The sequence below is a fragment of the Loxodonta africana genome, chromosome 17 (assembly GCF_030014295.1).
Source record: "Loxodonta africana isolate mLoxAfr1 chromosome 17, mLoxAfr1.hap2, whole genome shotgun sequence".
Classification (NCBI taxonomy): domain Eukaryota; kingdom Metazoa; phylum Chordata; class Mammalia; order Proboscidea; family Elephantidae; genus Loxodonta; species Loxodonta africana.
This window is the reverse complement of record NC_087358.1, coordinates 13,860,905-13,879,538: the sequence shown is the minus strand read 5'-3', so window position 1 is coordinate 13,879,538 and position 18,634 is coordinate 13,860,905. Positions and strand designations below refer to the sequence as shown.

Here is an 18,634-nt window from a genome sequence, read left to right as displayed (position 1 = left end):
TTTATTATTGACTATAATTTAACTTCTGTAAATTTGAACTACTTGCCCAGTTCTGACTTTATAAACAATTCAGAGGTAACACTTTATATAATTGAATCACATAAAATTATCAATATTCAAAGCACAAACAGTAAAAGACAAAATAAACAGGACCTCATAAAAATTTAAAACTTTAGTTCATCAAAAGGCTATCATAAAAGTGACAAAGCAAGCTACTGAGTAGGAAAGTATCTTCAGAAGCCATATATCCAATAAAAGTCTAGTAACCTATACATATATATATACATATATATATATATGTAAAGCTTCAACAACTTAATAAAAAAATGACAACCCAATCATAAAATGTTCAAAGGACTTGAATAGACATTTCACCAAAGAGGGCATTCGAATGGCCAATGAACCCATGAAAATATGCTTAACATCATTAGCCATCAGAGAGGTGCAAATTAAAACCACAATGAGATACCACTTCACTCCTACTAGGAAGGATAAAATAAAAAAAGAAAATAACGAATGTTGGCAAGTATGTATGGCAATTGGAACCTTTATGCATTGCTAGTGGGAATGCAAAATGGTACAGCTGTTACCGAAAACAGTGTGGCAGTTCCTTAAAAAAACTAAAAATAGAATTACTATAAGATCCAGCAATTCCACTTCTAGGTAACTACTCTTCAAAAGATTGAAAGCAGGGACTCAAACAGGTATTGTACACCAACATTCTTTGCAGCAGTATTCACAATACCAGAAGGTGGAAACAACCTAAATGCCTATCAACAGAAGAATGGTAAACAAAACGTGGTACTGCATACAGCGTAATACTACTGAACCAATAAAAGAAATGAAGTCTTGACAAATGCTACAATATAGATGGAGCTTGAAGACATTATGCTGAGTGAAATGTCTAATCACAGAAAGACAGAAAACAAAAAATCAAATAATATATGACCTTACTTATATTAAAAGATAAGAACAGGGAAGCGTATAGAGACCAAAGTTTATTAGTGTTTACCAGAGATGGGAGGGAGGGAGAGAGAAGGGGACAGGGAGAGTTATTGCTTATGGAGTACTGAATTTAGGTTTATAGTGATGGAAAAATGACATTGATTAGGGTAGGGTTGCATAACCAATTAACATAATTGCAGTCAATAAATTATACACCTATAAAAAGTTGAATTGGCAAAAGTTGTATGATAGACATATTTACAACATGACAAACAGAAAAAGAAACCTGCTGAGGCTGTTTATGTACAACCAAACAGCACTTGGGATTTAGTTTCTAGGTTTGGGGGTTTAGTGTCATAGTTTCATGGGACATCCCAGTTAATTGGCATTATAACATGTTTAGTGCCTCTGTTCTGCCTTGTAGTTAGTTGCATGGTACCTGGGGTCTTAAGAGCTTGCTTGTGACCACTCAAGCTATGACAATTGGTCTCTATTTGCCTAGAGCAACAAAGAAAGAGAGTTAGGAATGGGAAGAGCAAATGGAATGTGCAGGTAAATGCCTTCATGAACAACTGCCTCTTTTACCACGAGACCAGAAGAACTGGATGGTGCTGGGCTACTACCACACAACATTTTGATCAAAGATTCTATAGAAGAATCATGATCCAAAGGGGAAAATGTAGAACAGAATTTCAAATTCTCATAGAACCCAGAGAAATGGAGGCTGCATGAACTCCTGGAACTATTGCCCTAAGATAATCTTTAAACCTTAAATTGAAAATATCCCCTCAAGCCTTCTTAAAACAAACCAATAGCTTAACTACTAAAGCATGCCCATCTTGAGCATTGTTCTCTTTTAAGATCTTTCTATATGGGATCAAATCAACAACAGCAACTTGAAAAACTAGATAGGGAACTTAGTGGACAGTCAGTTTCTGTCAATGGGAGAGAAACAACTTGGAAAAGGAGGGTGAGAATGGTAGCATAACTCAAAGAATGTAATCAATATCACTCAATTGTACATGTAGAAATTGTTGAATTGGTGTGTATTCAACAGTGTATATTCTCAACAGCAACAATAAAAACAAAATTATTATTAAAAAAGGCATTTTTATATGTTTCCACCTAATGCATGAGAGTCCATCAAATATATGAAGGCAGTAATCATCCAGCCCCACCCCACCCGCCCATCAACCAATGCTAGATATATACACATACCCTTTCCCAAAACCCAAGCACATCTTCTCTTTCCCAAAGTAATCATTCTTTGGCTCTTCACACATTATTCATATAAGAAATTTTCCTGAGCCTTCAATATGTTGGTTGCTAGACTTTGCAACAAACTGGTTTATTAATAATCCTCTTATAATTTGACATTATTTATTGAAAAGAGTGATCTAAATTTGACTAATAGATGTGTAGGGAAACATGTTTACTAGTTACCATGACCTAAACCAGTCTAAAACTTGACTCCCAAATTTTTTCTTATCAACTTTTAAATAACATGTCTCTTGGAAAAAACTTGTGCAATTTTTTCTGAACCAAAAATTTTTTAATTGCATGTTTTCTTTTATCCTTATGGCCAGCAAAGAATCCCTTTCCTAAGGCCCCATCTTCCATGTCTCCTCACATTATTTTCTATCCTATTCTCTCCCATCACTCTTTCTGGTAAAACCATAACTTTTTGTCTGGAGAATCATAGTTGTTCTCACTTCTGAGGTCTGCGGCATATTCCCTTAATGAGTTCTCATAAACCTATCTGATATGGTGGGTAACAAGCTCAGTGATATCTGTATGATGAACACAACTGTGAGTTCTGTAAGACTCATGTGTATCACCAAACAGGAGTTTAGTAAAAACAATTTTTTTCAAGACCCACCCTCACTCAATAGAAAACCCAAACCTGTTGCTGCTGAATCAATTCCATCTCATGGTAACTCCATGTGTTACAGAGTAGAACTGCTTCATAGGGTTTTCTTGGTTGTAGACTATAGCTTTCAGTATGGATTACACTTCAATATAAAACAAAAATACTCACAACTGGACTCATAAGCAACACTATGATAAATGGAGAAAATATTGAAGTGGTCAAATATTTCATTTTACTTGAATTTACAATGTCCACCCATGGAAGCAGCAGCAAAGAAATCAAATGGTCTATTGCATTGGGCAGAGCTGCTGCAAAAGACCTCTTTAAAGTGATAAAAAGCAAAGATATCACTTTGAGGACTAAGGTGCACCTGACCCAAGCCATGGTATTTTCAGTCGCCTCATATGCATGAGAAATCTGGACAATGAATATGGAAGTCCAAAGAAGAATTGATGCCTTTGAATTCATGGTGTTGGCAAAGAATATTTATTTTACCATGGATTGCCAAAAGAATGAACAAATCTGTCTTGGAAGTACAGCCATAATGCTCCTTAGAAGTGAGGATGGTGAGACTTCACCTCACATACTTTGGAGATACAATCAGGAGGGATCAGTCCCTGGAGAAAGACATCAAGTTTGGTAAAGTTGAGGGTCAGCAAAAAAGGGGGAGAACCTCAACGAGATAGATTGACACAGTAGCTGCAACAATGGGCTCAAATATAGCAAAGAATATGAAGGTGACACAGGACTGGGCGGTGTTTTGTTTTGTTGTACATAGGGTTGCTATGAGTCGGAACCAACTCAACAGCACCAGACAACAACAACAATCTTTACAGAAGTAGATTGCCAGGCCTTTCTTCCAAAGAGCCTCTGGGTAGGTTTGAACAACCAACTTTTAGGTTAGTAGCTGATTGCAAACAGGTTGTACCTCATAGGGACCTTCTGTGGACTAAATATGCAATTTTTCTGATGGTTTCAATTGAACCAAAAAATAACATTGAGATAATGTAGAGCAGATTTCTAAAATTTTTAATCTGCTGAGCCTTTTTTATCAACAAGTTTTATGCAGAAGTGCTACATAAGAAAACATTTGCTGTCTTGGTACTTGTCTGTCCTCTTGGAGTTTGACAATCCCACTGTGTTGGCACAAAAAATAAAATAAGTCTGAATTCTCAGTGGCTTCATCAATTCAAGGTTTATTGCTCACATAAAGTCCAGTGTCTGTCAGGCTACCCTCCTCCATCTTTAAGAGCTGGCACACATTTCACATAACCTTGAAGCTACCCAAGGCAGGAAAAAAGAGCTTGAGAATCAGGCAGGAGCTTTTTATTGCCTTACCTCAAAGGGATACGTGTCACTTCCATTCATACTCTGTTATTCACATTTTGTCATATGGTCCCAGCATAACTGAAACGAAGTCTTTGAAATGTCTGGGACTGCATGGATATATGCTGAGCACAAAATGTCAGTCACAGGCTCTCTGAGATGGCTCCTGACCCTTCCCCAAGGAACCTCATAGCATGATAATAAAAACACGGATAGAAAAAATGATTTTCCTGTGGTTCTGGCAATTATCTATGAAGTATTATTTTCTAAGACCAAATTTTCACAAGAATTTGGCTAGAAAAGATTCAGTGTTTTATGTTCTGAAAGAGACTAGAATGCCTAAACTTTGTGTTTCCAAAAGAGGACGGAGCTATGCACTTTTATAGGCTACCTCTCACCAGGTTGAGTTAATGTTCTTTTATGAAAACGGGGTCTCTCCAGACCGTCTGACCAAATGGATGGACTCAGACATGTGGACATGTCCAAAAAAATATCCCAAATTTCCCTCTTAAAAGACTTCTGTGTCTGCTCTGATGAGGAATTGTGTCCAGAAAACTTAAGGATTCAGGAGTAGAGACCTTGCCTATTTATCTTGTAGCCCTTCACATTCAGCCTTGAACTTTGTACTTGTTATGGATTAAATTAAGTTTGGTTGAATGAAATCAAACCCTCAGCTGGCTAAACAACTCCATAACAGACCCTCTAGCTGAAGGCAGTGAAAATAGCGTTTTTCCCCCTGAATTGTGTTTTCCCTTCAGGGTTTCCTAATGTGATTACTAATACCACCTGTTGCATAGTTGGTCAGGCTTAACATTTTAGAGTCTGTATTAGATCTTGCATATTCTTTACTCTCTACCATTAGTCATATTTCAAGGCTTGTTGCCTCCTATCCATGTCTTTTCTTAATTTTATTTATAACCATATAAGTCATACACATACTAGCGCTCCAGTATTCTATTATAATAGCCTCCTAGCATCCAAATCCTCTTTTTTCCAATTGATAGACTGCAACGCTGGAAGTGCTTACTGATCTATGCCGAGAACTTTGGAAGACAGCTGCCTGGCTTACTGACTAGAAGAGACCCATATTTGTGCCCATTCCAAAGAAAGGTGATCCAATAGGATGTAGAAATTATTGAACAATATTATTAATATCAAGCACAAGTAAAATTTTGCCGAAGATCATTCAAAAGCAGTTGTAGCAGTACATTGAGAGGGGACTACCAGAAATTCAAGTCAGATTCAGAAGAGAATGTGGAACCAAGGATAAAATTGGTGATGTCAGATGGATCTTGGCTCTAAGCAGAGAAAACTAGAAAGATGTTTACCTGTGTTTTGTTAACTATGCAAAGGCATTCGACTGTGTGGTTATAACAAATTATGGATACCATCACCAAGAATAGGAATTCCAGAACACTTTATTTTGCTCATGAGGAACCTGTACATAGACCAAGAGGTAGTCGTTCAAACAGAATAAGTGGATACTGTGTGACTTAAAATCAGGAAAAGTGTATGTCAGGATTGTATCCTTTCATCGTAGTTATTCAATCTCTATGCTGAGCAAATAACCCAAGAAGCTGGACTATATGAAGAAGAACAGGGCATCAGGATTGGAGGAAGACTCATTAACAACCTGCATTATGCAGATGACACAACCTTACTTGCTGAAAGTGAAGAGGACTTGAAGCACTTACTGGTGAAGATCAAAGAGTACAGACTTCAGTATAGATTACACCTCAACATAAGGAAAAAAAAATCCTCACAACTGGACCAATAGCCAACATCATGATAAACATAGAAAATATTGAAGTTGTCAAGAATTTCATTTTACTTGGATCCACAATCAACACCCATGGAAATAGCGGTCAAGAAATCAAAGGATGGGGCAGTATTTCGTTCTGTTGTCCATAGGGTCTCTGTGAGTCAGAATTGACTCAATGAAACCTAACAACAAGAGCCAATTGATAGTTCTGCCAGGATCATCTTCTTAAAGAAGAGCTTACATGACATTTCTCTAAGTATGTTCCAATTGATACCCAATGTGAGTGTTTTCAATAGAAGTTACATGCAGGAGTCCCTGGGTGGTGGAAACAGCTAACACACTCACCTGCTCGCTGAAAGGTTGGAGGTTAGCATCCTTCCAGAGGTTCCTCAGAAGAAAAGCCTTTAGATCTACTTTCAGAAAGTCTGCCATTGAAAACCCTAAGGAGCACAGTTCTGCTGAGTCTTCAAGAATTGGGATCAACTCCACAGCAACTGGTTAACTGGTCCAATCAGGGAAACAAGGGTAGAAGAGTTTGTTTAGTGAATAAGTTTATAAAATCCACGTTACACAAGGTTGAACACATTTGGTTTTTGTTGCTTTTGTGTTAATATGTATCAGAAATTTCTAAAAAGGCATTACACGTACAGAATTTCTCTGATCTATTTAACAAAATGGTCTTTTCTTAGAAGCATTCTCTCAGGACTGTCATAGATCAAATTTTCAGGGATTCCCCACAATTAACAGAATTAAATCCAGATATTTTAATACTGTATTCAAAGTTCTCCACACCAAGTTCAGTGGACATTTCCAGTCCGTTCGGCCATTTCTTTGCAGATATCTTTCCATATCTTCATTCTTATTGCTGTTTTTATGTGGAATTTCTTCCACCCAATTCAAAGTTTCCTTTCTCTCGAAAAACTCCATTCATTTATCAAGCCCAAATCCCTCTCTTCTGTATTCATATTTATCGAGATTCCCCTGTCCTTGATTTAATTTAACTATTATAGCCAGAAGTTACCTCTCCACAAAGCGTTTCCATAGAGAACGGGAATAATTCAACTTTTATGGAACATTTACTATGTTTCCATATGTCATTTTATTTCATCCTCTCAACAACCTAGTGAAGAAATATTAATAAATCTATTTTATAGTTTAAAAAAAGCTGGGACATTGTGTACAACTTTTCTCAGCTCTTAGCTAGGGAAGCTGAGATTTAAACCCAGATATAACTATCTCCCAAACTTCTTTCTCTTGCTTACAGTGTATTCCATATTACTTTGTTTTTATTTCTTCTGTAGTACTTAATGCATGCTACCATGTGTCATAGTGATTTTTAGTTAGACGTTATCCCTGTTAGAATGCAAGCTTTATGAAGACAGACACTGTATCTTGGTAGATGTATAACTATTATCATAATTCACATGTCTTGCTGAATATATGTTAAATTGAATTTGGTTAATTCTCTTATATTAGCTGCCCTTTGGAAAAAAATTTTTTTTAAGTCTGTGAGATGTATCATAGTTTGTCCTGCCTCTTATTCATGCTCAAATATCTCTCTCTGGGAACAAGACCATATGGTGTCACTTGTAATACACAAGGGTCCTCCCCAGTGGCCTGCTGTGCTTTCCAAAGACCCGCTTCCTGACACTTATCTTCCAGAGTAAGTTTTACGGTGTCATAGCTTAGATAAGTACTCAGAAAAGAGAATTCCTAGGTCTGTAACACAGTGGTGGCATAGTGGTTAAGTGCTACGGCTGCTAATCAAAGAGTCGGCAGTTGGAATCCACCAGGTGCTCCTTGGAAACTCTATGGGGCAGTTCTACTCTGTCCTATAGGGTCGCTATGAGTCGGAATCGACTCAACGGCACTGGGTTTGGTTTGGGTTTTTTTGGTAACATAGTAGACAAAATCAGAGGCTAAAAGGAGGTCAACAGTGATACAGAGGCAGAATTTTTAAACAGTTCATTGAAAACACTTTTCCATGTTCATTGCTCTAGGAGCAGAAATTAAGGTACTATCAAGAAGGGGTTAAGTATAACAAAAGGCTCAAAAATACTTTTCTTCTGTAGGCTCAGGCATGACCTTGAGCAGTTAGGCATTGCAAATTGCTCTCTAAATTAACATCTCAAGAGTAATATTTGCTTTTAAATACATATTTTAATGTAATTGTATTCTGTGGCTGATGTTGGCCGCTTGATAATCACTGGAAATAGGAATGATTCATTTTTATCTTAAGGAACTGGGTCTCTGCCAAGGTCGAACTCAGGATGTAGGTCTTATTTCAAAGCAGACTAGATGGCAGCTGAAGAATTTACACGGACTCCGTGGACAAGCCCTCCTCCCTATGTGGTCCATAAACACTAAGGGTGTCCCAGAAATGAATTGGATTATTGAATGATGTGTTTGATCCTGTCCACTTACTAGGAAAAATAAAAATGGATGGTTGAGAGTCCCCATATTCTTTCCAGAGGCAAATGGAACCCAGATGTTCGCAATTCCTTCAAGTCTCAGGGGTCACACTTCACTTCGAGCTAGCTAAGCACTATTCCAACATCCCCCAATATTGTCCATAGCGTGCCCAATCTCCTATCATGTTCTTATCTTTAGATATTTTATCAAAGATCCTGGGAAATACATCAATGAATTAAAATCTCTTGTTGCTTTTGACCTGTCCCAGGTCAGGTATACCCTTGTAGTAGAAGGATGCTTCATTTTGCAGGTCAGCTTTTGCTATTTCAAATCAGACTTTTCCAGGACAATTACCAGTCTCCCTTTCAAGCCTTACCCTATGAAAAACAAAGGTCTTCTCTTAATTTCTCAAAGCAGATTTCATACCATGCTATAACATTGTTACTGCTTTTCTTAAGATTTAACTATACCCGTGGGAATGTATTAGGCATGGTCTTCCAACTCTAATTCCGAAGGGTAAAAAAATTTTTTTTTTTTAAATCACTGCAGTCTAAGACTGTCTTCTTCTATAACTATCATAATCTGCAGAAGTACATTTCTAAACACTAAATAAGTAAAGAACAACCTTTTCTATTATTAGAACAATTTACCTCCTCACCATCTCAAATGTTCCTATGTCTGAATTAGTCGTTTAGCCTTTATTCGAAAGCCTCATTGATGTGTTTTATTCCAAAAGAAACCAATTGCAAAACCTCTCACCCACCAGGTTCAGCCATTTGCTCAAGAAAAAAAAAATGCATCAAGCACCTCTTCTTTGACAGGCATTGTTGGCAATTCAAGGGTTAGCCTTTGCCCTCATGGGATTCACTTTAGTAGGAGAGATGAATATGAATCAAATGATAATGTGTGCAATTACAGCTAGTACTTAGAATACGAAAGAAGGGGACATAATGCTATAACATTGTAACAGGGATTAGGGAAGCCTTGCTGGGAAAATTACCCTGATATCTGAAAGATAATGAAGAGTTTACTAGGCAAAAAGGGAAGTGACATAGAGTGGAAATACCAAAAGAGAGAGAGAGAGAAATAGAGATGGATAAATAGATAGATAGACAGACAGACAGATAGATAGATAGATGATAGATAGATAGATGATAGATAGATAGATGATAGACAGACAGATAGATAGATAGATTAGCAAATACACATAGTGTGTGTGACAGGAAGTGTGACTCCTTGAAGACTGAAGAAAACCAGTGTGACTGGAGCTTAAAGAGTAAGCAGAAGAGTGGGGCTTGCTGATACTGGAAGTAGGCAAGACCACACCAGGCCTTGTAGTCAATGATAAGCAGTTGGTCTCTATCACAGAAGAACAGAAAGCCATACAAGGATTTTAAGTTGAGACATATGATAACTGGATCAGTCACTCTGACTGCAGTAGATGGAGTAGATTGAGTGGAATCTAAGGCATATGGAAAGATGATTTAATGGATGATAGTAGCAGTTCATAACAATTTTACCTTGGAATAGAATGTTGAATAAAAGAATAAAACCTAGATGGATGTGAAAGCCATTGAAGAGGTAAACTTGACTTGAATTTCTGATCATTTGGCTATGAGGAGGGCGGGACAGCAGAGAATTAGAGTTAGCTTCTACATTTTTGACTTACACAACTGAATTGATGGTGGAAGAGTTTCCTAATATAGGAATCACCGGAAGAGCACTAATACATGGGAAGGATCATTGGTTTACTCTTGGACATGTTATATTTGGAATGTTTTTGAGAGCTGATGTCAAGTGAACAATGAACTTTACTGGTCTTGACCTCAAAGAAGCCTGAGTTAGCAATACAAACTATAGCATCATCGGCCAACAAACAGTACAGATTTCATGAGTGCAAATGTAGTTGTCTAGGGAAATACCATAAAGTGCCAAGAGAATTGGACTAGGACTAAGCATTGAGGCACAAATCCAAAATGTAACATGGCTGGTAGAGGAGGATAAGCCTGCAAAGGAACAGAAGGAACAGCCAAAGATCCAGGCAAATTTAGATTTTCACCTGCAGAGAAAAACTGTCCATCTACCTCATCTATCTTTATGTCTATCTATCTATTATCTATTTAAATAAATACCTGTATAGTGCTTACAATGTCCCGGGTACTGTCTCTGATCTTTACAAAGATTATCTCACTTAATGGCATCATTTTCATTCCCTGCTGCCATTTCCACACATTTTACCAGTCAATAAAGGTAGGTTGTGGTGGATTAATTACTTTTGTGTATGGCCTTTATAGCCATGGTCTTGTAACTCTCTCCCAGGTGATTGTGTGATAGGATAATTGCAGCCTACCAATGGGATTGGTCAGTTTTGCCTTAAAAGAGAGCCAATTCCGAGCAGAGAAGAAGAGCCCACCACCAAGAAACGAGAGCTCAGCAGCAGAGACCCTGCAGCAGCAGACAGCATAGTGAGCTTCCCAGCCCATGGAGAGAGAAAGCTGAGTGCCTTTGGGCAGAGACTGAGGGTCAGGGAGAGGAGGCCTTTGAGCACAGCTGGGGAGAGACTATCCTGGTGGAAGAACTATTCCCTGAGTGTTCTTGAGCCTGAATTATAACTGTTGCTTCCCTAATAAACCCCATGATTGTGATTCTGGCCTGTGAGTTCTGTGTGGCTATTGCAATGAATTATCAAACCCAGTAGGGAGAGCTGTGGGAGGAACAGATGGTGTCAGAATTAGTCAGGATGGCAGAGAGAGGAGGCTTGTCTGGATTCCACTCATGGAAGTCAGTCTTTTGCTGCTGATCTTGATTCTCCTTCCCCCTTGTGGGACTGGAGGAGGTCAGACAGCTCCCACAAGCTGTTTTTGCATAGGTCATAAGGGTTTGTTTCACAGAATCAGACAGGAATCCAGGCTTCTTCCAACATGTAGCTCTTCTCTTCTCTAATTTAACTGAGTCCTCTCTGTTCAGCTGGTGGGTAGGTGTTACAGATTGAATTGTGTCCCCCCAAGATATGTGTCATAAATCCTAAAATGTTATACCTGTGGATATAATCCCCTTTGGGAATGAGACTTTCTTTGTTATGTTAATGAGACCATATCAGCGTAAGGTGTGCCTTAAACCAATCAATGTGAGATATAAAAAGAACAGACGGAGAAGAGGATACATGCCACATGAAGATCACCAGGGAACCAAGGAACACAAGCTGAAAGGAGACAAGGACTTTCCCCCAGAGCCAACAGAAAGAGAGCCTTCCCCTAGATCCTACACCCTAAATTCAAGTCATCTAGCCTTCTAAACTATGAGAAAATAAATTGCTGTTTGTTAAAGCCACTCACTTGTGGCATTTCTGCTATAGCAGCGCTAGGTAACTCAGACAGCAGGGGAGGAGCCAGCTGAATCACACAAGAGAGTTCAGTGGTTCAGTGTGGGAGTGATGTAAATCATTTCTCCCAATTTCCTAATGACAAACACTCAGCAACATGGCCACCTAACAGCATGGGGGGACTGGGGAAAGTGGTCTGTGTGTCCAGGAGGAAAAGGAAACAGGTTTCGATGACTATAAAGCATTCTTTCTGCCTCAGAAATCCAGCCTAAGTTAAAGCACGTTGTGACAAAAACATTTTTGTTTGTTTTATTTTTCTTAAAGCATGCAATGTTGTTATTATTGAATTGAGTCAACTGCATAAGGGAATATACCCAGCATGGTCCATTGTCTGGAGAAAATAGAAAACAAATATTCATCTCATTACTATAGGAATTTCAATGATCTAGGTTCTCAGACGACACCATAGATGTCGCTTTTACAGTTTCCTCCAGTTTCTTAGAGATAGACAGAAGGGAATGAGTTTATAGCACAGGAGCCAATTTACTTGAGAGTCTGCATGTTCTCCTGATGGAGCCTTGGGAGCCATCTTCCCCATAGCATGGGGGTGAATGCCATTGCAGCTTTGACATTTTGCATTCCAATAGTCCATTCTTTTTGCCTACCATCAGGGCTTCCAAAATTAGGCAAATCTAACCACTACAGGCAAGCTGTCTTTTTCTGTACTGCTGATAACTGATGCCATAAGCTTGGTGGTGAAGAGCAACAACACCAGTGTGCTATTATGCAGATATGAATGCATCCTGTCTTACTCCATGCTCAAGTTCTTGCCCAGATGCACCCACAACAGAAGCAATGCAGTACATTTTATTTATTCTAAACTAAATCATATTTTTTTGATCATACTTGGTTCTCCTTGCCTATGACCCTTAACAAATATAGATAGTTGGCTCCACTATCATATAACAACTAGATAATCAAGTAATGGTATTCTCTTGTCTTGGAAGCCCCTCTTTCTCCTGAGTTATTTCCATTCAGATTTTATTTTTTACTTTGATTAACATAGACACAAGGAACCCTGGTGGGGCAATGGTTAAGCATTTGGCTGTTAACTGAAAGGTTGGTGGTTTGAACCCACCAGCTGTTCCACAGGAGAAAAGACTGGTTCTGCTCCTTTAAAGATTACAGCCTAGGAAACCCTAGGAGGCAGTACTACTCTATCCTATATGGGTACTATGAGTTAGAATTGACCTAAGGGCACAAACAACAATAAGGAAGTCACATTTTCTTTGACAAAAGATAAAAAGTAAGGCAATTTTTTTTTTTTTTCAAAATGTTAAAAGATATTTTGGAAAAAAAGTGTCTTTTTTATATGAATTAATGATTAGATTTAGGTCTGCTTCTACAGAAGAGCAAGCTGGGGATCGAAAACTGGGCCAGAAAGTTAAAATCTGTGGTACAGTGTTGAAATCCTCACAGGCAAATGCCTTAATATTGATCTTTTATATGGGTTTGAAGAGCTGTCATGAAGATTTATTGACTTACGTGTTTTGCGGTGAAGGTTATGGGTAATTTTTCTAGATTGTGTTTTTCTACACAAGGTTTTATAAAAATATAGCTGAGTTGTTTTGAAAGATACATTAGAAGAGAGAAAGTGTATTTTCTAATAGTTGATGTACAGAAACATGAGGTTCAATTTCTGATATTATTTCTGAATTGTATGCAAGTTTATTGACAAAGAAATGCAAGTGGAAACCAGAAAGCTAAACCTTGCTGTTATTTGTCGTTAAATACCACGAAGTTGATTCCGACTGATGGTGACGCCATGTGACAGAGTAGAACTGTTCCATAGGGTTTTCTTGGCTGTAACTTTTACGGAAGCAGATCACCAGATCTTTCTCCTGTAGAGCGGCTAGTTGGTGGGTTTGAACCACTGACCTTTAGGTTAGCAGCTGAGGGCTTAACCGTTAAGCCACCAGGGCTCCCTAGAAAGATAAAACTAGTGGGAAGAAATAGTCATGACTCCAAGAACCTGGGGCATTGTGTTATATAGGGAAACCCAGAGGTCTAAGCACCTTCCATTCTCCTGTAATATGAGGGATTGAGGAGGTATTAGTAGGCAGCCAAAACATAACCCTCTTATATTGGCCAAAAATCTGCTGTCTACTCGAGGGATATTTTATGAACTGAGAAAACCTAAGCCCACTTTGAAATACAATGGCAGTCTTTGGAGGCTTCTGGAACAAGCTCTGTCTGGATTTGCAGCAGCCCAGAGTTCAAGAATCTGAACTAAAATTTGTTCTATCCATTCACCATACCTATTCAATTGTATGCTGAGAAAATAATCCAAGAAGCTGGACTATATGAAGAAGAATGGGGCATCAGGATTGAAGGAAGACTCATTAACAACCTGTGTTATGCAAATGACACAACCTTGCTTGCTGAAAGTGAAGAGGTTTTAAAGCACTTGCTGATGAAGATCAAAGACCACAGCTGTCAGTATGGATTGTGCCTCAACATAAAGAAAACAAAAATCCTCACAACTGGACCAATAAGCAACATCATGATAAATGGAGAAAAGGTTGAAGTTGTTAAGGATTTCATTTTACTTGGATCCACAATCAACACCCATGGAAGCAGTGGTCAAGAAATCAAAAGACGCGTTGCATTGGGCAAATCTGCTGCAAAAGACCTCTTTAAAGTGTTGAAAAGCAAAGATGTCACTTTGAGGACTAAGGTGCACCTGACCCAAGCCATAGTATTTTCAATTGCATCATATCCATGTGAAAGCTGGGCAATGAATAAGGAAGACAGAAGAAGAATTGATGCCTTCAAATTGTGCTGTCGAAGAATATTGAATATACTGTGAACTTCCAAAAGAACAAACAAATCTGTCTTGGAAGAAGTACAACCAGAATGCTCCTTAGAAGCAAGGGTGGGGAAACTACGTCTTACATACTTTGGACATGTTGTCAGGAGAAATCAGTCCCTGGAGAAGGACATCATGCTTGGTAAAGCACAGGGTCAATGAAAAAGAGAAAGACTCAATGAGACAGATTGACACAGTGGCTGCCACAACGGGCTCAAGAGTAACAATGATTATAGGCATGGCTCAGGACCGGGCAGTGTTTCCTTTTGTTGTACATAGGGTTACTATGAATAGCTAACAGTTCTAGTGATTTAGTGCCAGTTTACAGGTTTCCAGAATTGGGGTCATAACCATTGCCCAAAGGCCAGTGTTGACAAGAGCATCCTGTTCCCAGAAAGGTTCAGAAATGGAAAGTGAAGTTGTGATGATCTCATTTCTTTAGCACAGACACTGAATTCTTCCATAGTATATGTTACTGATATAATAAACCCACTTATATAATAATTCCCTCCAAATTATTTTGTTGCTATAAAAATTAACAAATTTAAACATGTAAAAGTGTTCAAATAAAAACAAAATACTTTAAATATTGATATATATTGGAGCCCTGGTGGCACAGTGGTTAAGAGGTCAGCAGCTAACCAAAAGGTTGGCAGTTCAAATCCACCAGCTACTTCTTGGAAATACTAGTGGGCAATTCTATTCTGTCCTATAGGGCTGCTATGAGTCCAAATCAGCTTGACGGCAACGGGTTTGATTTATTGGCCAAAAGATGAAAGATGTTTAAAAGTTTTATCCAGATATCCTTGCAATGATTGTTTTAAGTCTTCTTAACGTGAAAATTGAAGAATTGACGCCTTTGAATTGTGGTATTGGTGAAGAATATTTAATATACCATGGACTGCCAAAAGAATGAACAAATATGTCTTAGAAGAAGTACAACCAGAATGCTCCTTAGAAGCAAGGATTCCTAGACTGTGTCTTACATACTTTGGACATGTTGTCAGGAGGGATCAGTCCCTGGAGAAGGACATCATGCTTGGCAGAGTACAGGGTGAGCAGAAAAGAGGAAGACCCTCAACAAGGTGGATTGACACAGTGGCTGCAACAATGAGCTCAAGCATAACAACGATTGTAAGGATGGCTCAGGACTGGGCAGTGTTTCTGTTGTGCATAGGGTTGCTACGAGTCGAAACTGACTCGATGGCACCTAACAACAACAACAGTGAAAAAGAGTATCATTCATTATACTCATTTTTCAATTTATTATAAATATGCAAAATTCAATGCCTGTCGCAATTGCACCCTTTGGGTTCTTTAAGTAACTAGCACCATTGCTTAGCCATTACGGCATTTTAGGAGTTAGAGAAAAATATCACTACTAGAAAAATCCCTGCTTTTAGTTCTTGCCTTGCTGATAGTGCCTATCAATAAATATTCCGGTAATTTTTAAATGAATGACAAAAATATTTCGCAAATAGAAATTCTACTAAGGAACACTATCATCTACAAGAGAAATTTCTGCATTTTTATCTTTTATACCCACCAAGTTGATATGGGTAACTTGATATGGGATTTTATCAACGTATGAATGGCTACAAATTTGGTAACTAATTAGAAATTATAGCATTTTGAGTTGTCAGCTGCCTCAGAAATAATTGAACTTCCTACCTTTCATATGAAGAAGCCAAGATGTACAGAAGATATTTTACTTACTTTGAGAACATTGGGCTAGAACTCAGATCTCTAGGTTTCATTCTATGTCTACCTTATCTATGAAACACCAATAAGGGTGAATTTCTGTGCCAGGTACTACTTTAAGTGTAATAACTCTTATTAATAATATTAATAACTCTTATTAATAATAATAACATTAACTCAATACTAACTTTTTTAATTCCCTAAATAGCCCTTTGAGGTATGTGTTTATGGCTGTGTCTCACAAAGAGTGATTTTTTTCAGTGTATGTTTGTTATATTTAACAAGGAAGTAAGCAGGCAAGTGACCTCACTGAATTTGCATTTTAGGAAGATTTTAAATAATTGATTGGTTTGAGAAAAAGTAAGCTCTTTAGAAGATACTGGAAGAAAAGATCACCTAAGATGAGAACATGAATTCAGCCTTTGCCACTGGGCTGAAGAAGGGATTGAAGTAGATGTTCAATCCTTGCAACCATAAATTCAAAATCTCTCAATACTCTTTACAGCTCTTTTTCTCTGTTGATTCCACAGTTATTGTTACTGCTGTCGAATCGGTTCCAACTCATAGCGACCCTGTGTACAACAGAATGAAATGCTACCCTGTCCTGTGCCATCCTCACAACCTTGCTATCCTTGAGCCCATTGTTATAGCCATTGTGTCAGCCCATCTCACTGAGCGTCTTCCTCTCTTTCGCTGACTCTCTACTTCACCAAGCATGATGTCCTTCTCCAGGAACTGGTCCCTCATGTTAACATGTCTGTCTTAGTTATCTAGTGCTGCTATAACAGAAATACTACAAGTGGATGGCTCCAAAAACAGAAGTTTATTTTCTCACAGTTTAGTAGACTAAAAGTCCAAGTTCAGGGCATCGGCTCCAGGGGAAGGCTTTCTCTCTATGTCAGCTCTGGAAGAAGGCCCTTATCATCAATCTTACTCTGGTTTAGGAGCTTCTCAGCACCAGGACCCTGGGGTCCAAAGGACACGCTCTGTTCCTGGCACTACTTTCTTGGTGGTATGGTGTTCCCCTGACTCTCTGTCTGCTTCTCTCTTTTATTTCTCAAAACAGATTGACTCAAGATACAATCTAATCTTGTAGATTGAGTCCTGCCTCATTAACATAACTACCTCTAATCCTGCCTCATTAACATCGTACAGGTAGGATTTACAACATATAGGAAGATCACATCAGATGACAAAGTAGTAGCCGATCACACAATACTGGGAATCACGGCCTAGCCAATTTGACACACATTTTGGGGGGACACAAGTCAATCCATAGCAACGTCCAAAGTATGTGAGGTGGTCTAGCTATCCACCCTTTTAAGGAGAATTCTGGCTGTAGTTCTTCTAAGACAGATTTGTTCTTTCTTCTGGCAGTCCATGGTACATTCAGTGTTCTTCACCAATACCATAATTCAAAGGCATCAATTCTTCTTCAGTCTTTCTTATTTATTGTCCAGCTTTTGGTTGCATATGAGGTGATTGAAAATACCATGGCTTGGGTCACTTGAATCATAGTCCTCAAAGTGACATCTTTGCTTTTCAACACTTTAGAAAGGTCTTTTGCAGCAGATTTGCCCAATGCAACATGTAGTTTGATTTCTTGACTGCTGCTTCCGTGGGCATTGATTGTGGATTCAAGCAAAATGAAATCCTTGACAACTTCAATCTTTTCTGTTTATTATGATGTTGCTTATTGGTCCAGTTGTGAGGATTTTTGTTTTCTTTATTTTGAGGTATAATTCATACTGAAGACTGTAGTTTTTTTTATTTTTAATTTAAATGAAGGTTTGTAGAACAAACTAGTTTCTCATTAAACAACTAGTACATATATTGTTTTATGACATTGGTTAACAACCCTACAACATGCCAGCACTCTTCCTTCTAGTCCTTGGGTTCCCTACTGCCAGCTCTCTTTTCCCCTCCTGCCTTCTAGTCCCCACACCTGGGCTGTTGTACCCCTTTAATCTTGTTTTGTCTAATCTTTGGCCACAGGATGATCCTTGGGGTTGGCCTTATTACTGAGCTAAAATGATGTCCGGGGGCCATATACTCTCAGTGTTTCTCCAGTCTCTGTCAGGCCAGTAAGTCTGGTCTTTTTTTCTGAGTCAGAATTTTGTTCTACATCATCTCCAGCCCTGTCTGGGACCCTCTATTGTTATCCCTGCCACAGCACTCAGTGGTGGTAGCCTGGCTCATCTAACTGTACTGGACTTATTCTGGTGGAGGACATGGAAGATGTGGTCCATTAGTCCTTTGGACTAATCTTTCCCTTGTATCATTAGTTTTCTTCATTCTTCCTTGCTCCTGAAGGGATGAGGCTGGTGGAGTATGATATATGGCTACTTACAGGCTTTTAAGGCCCCAGACCCTACTCACCAAAGTGGAATTAGGACATTTTCTTTATAAACTATGTTATACCAATTG

At 38.5% G+C, this 18,634-nt stretch overlaps 1 protein-coding gene across 1 annotated transcript in view; it reads left to right on the top strand.

The window, feature by feature from the left end:
- GPC5 (glypican 5) overlaps positions 1–18,634 on the top strand; it is an 815,401-nt gene that overhangs the window by 560,164 nt on the left and 236,603 nt on the right. The gene's annotated exons all lie outside the window — the stretch shown is intronic.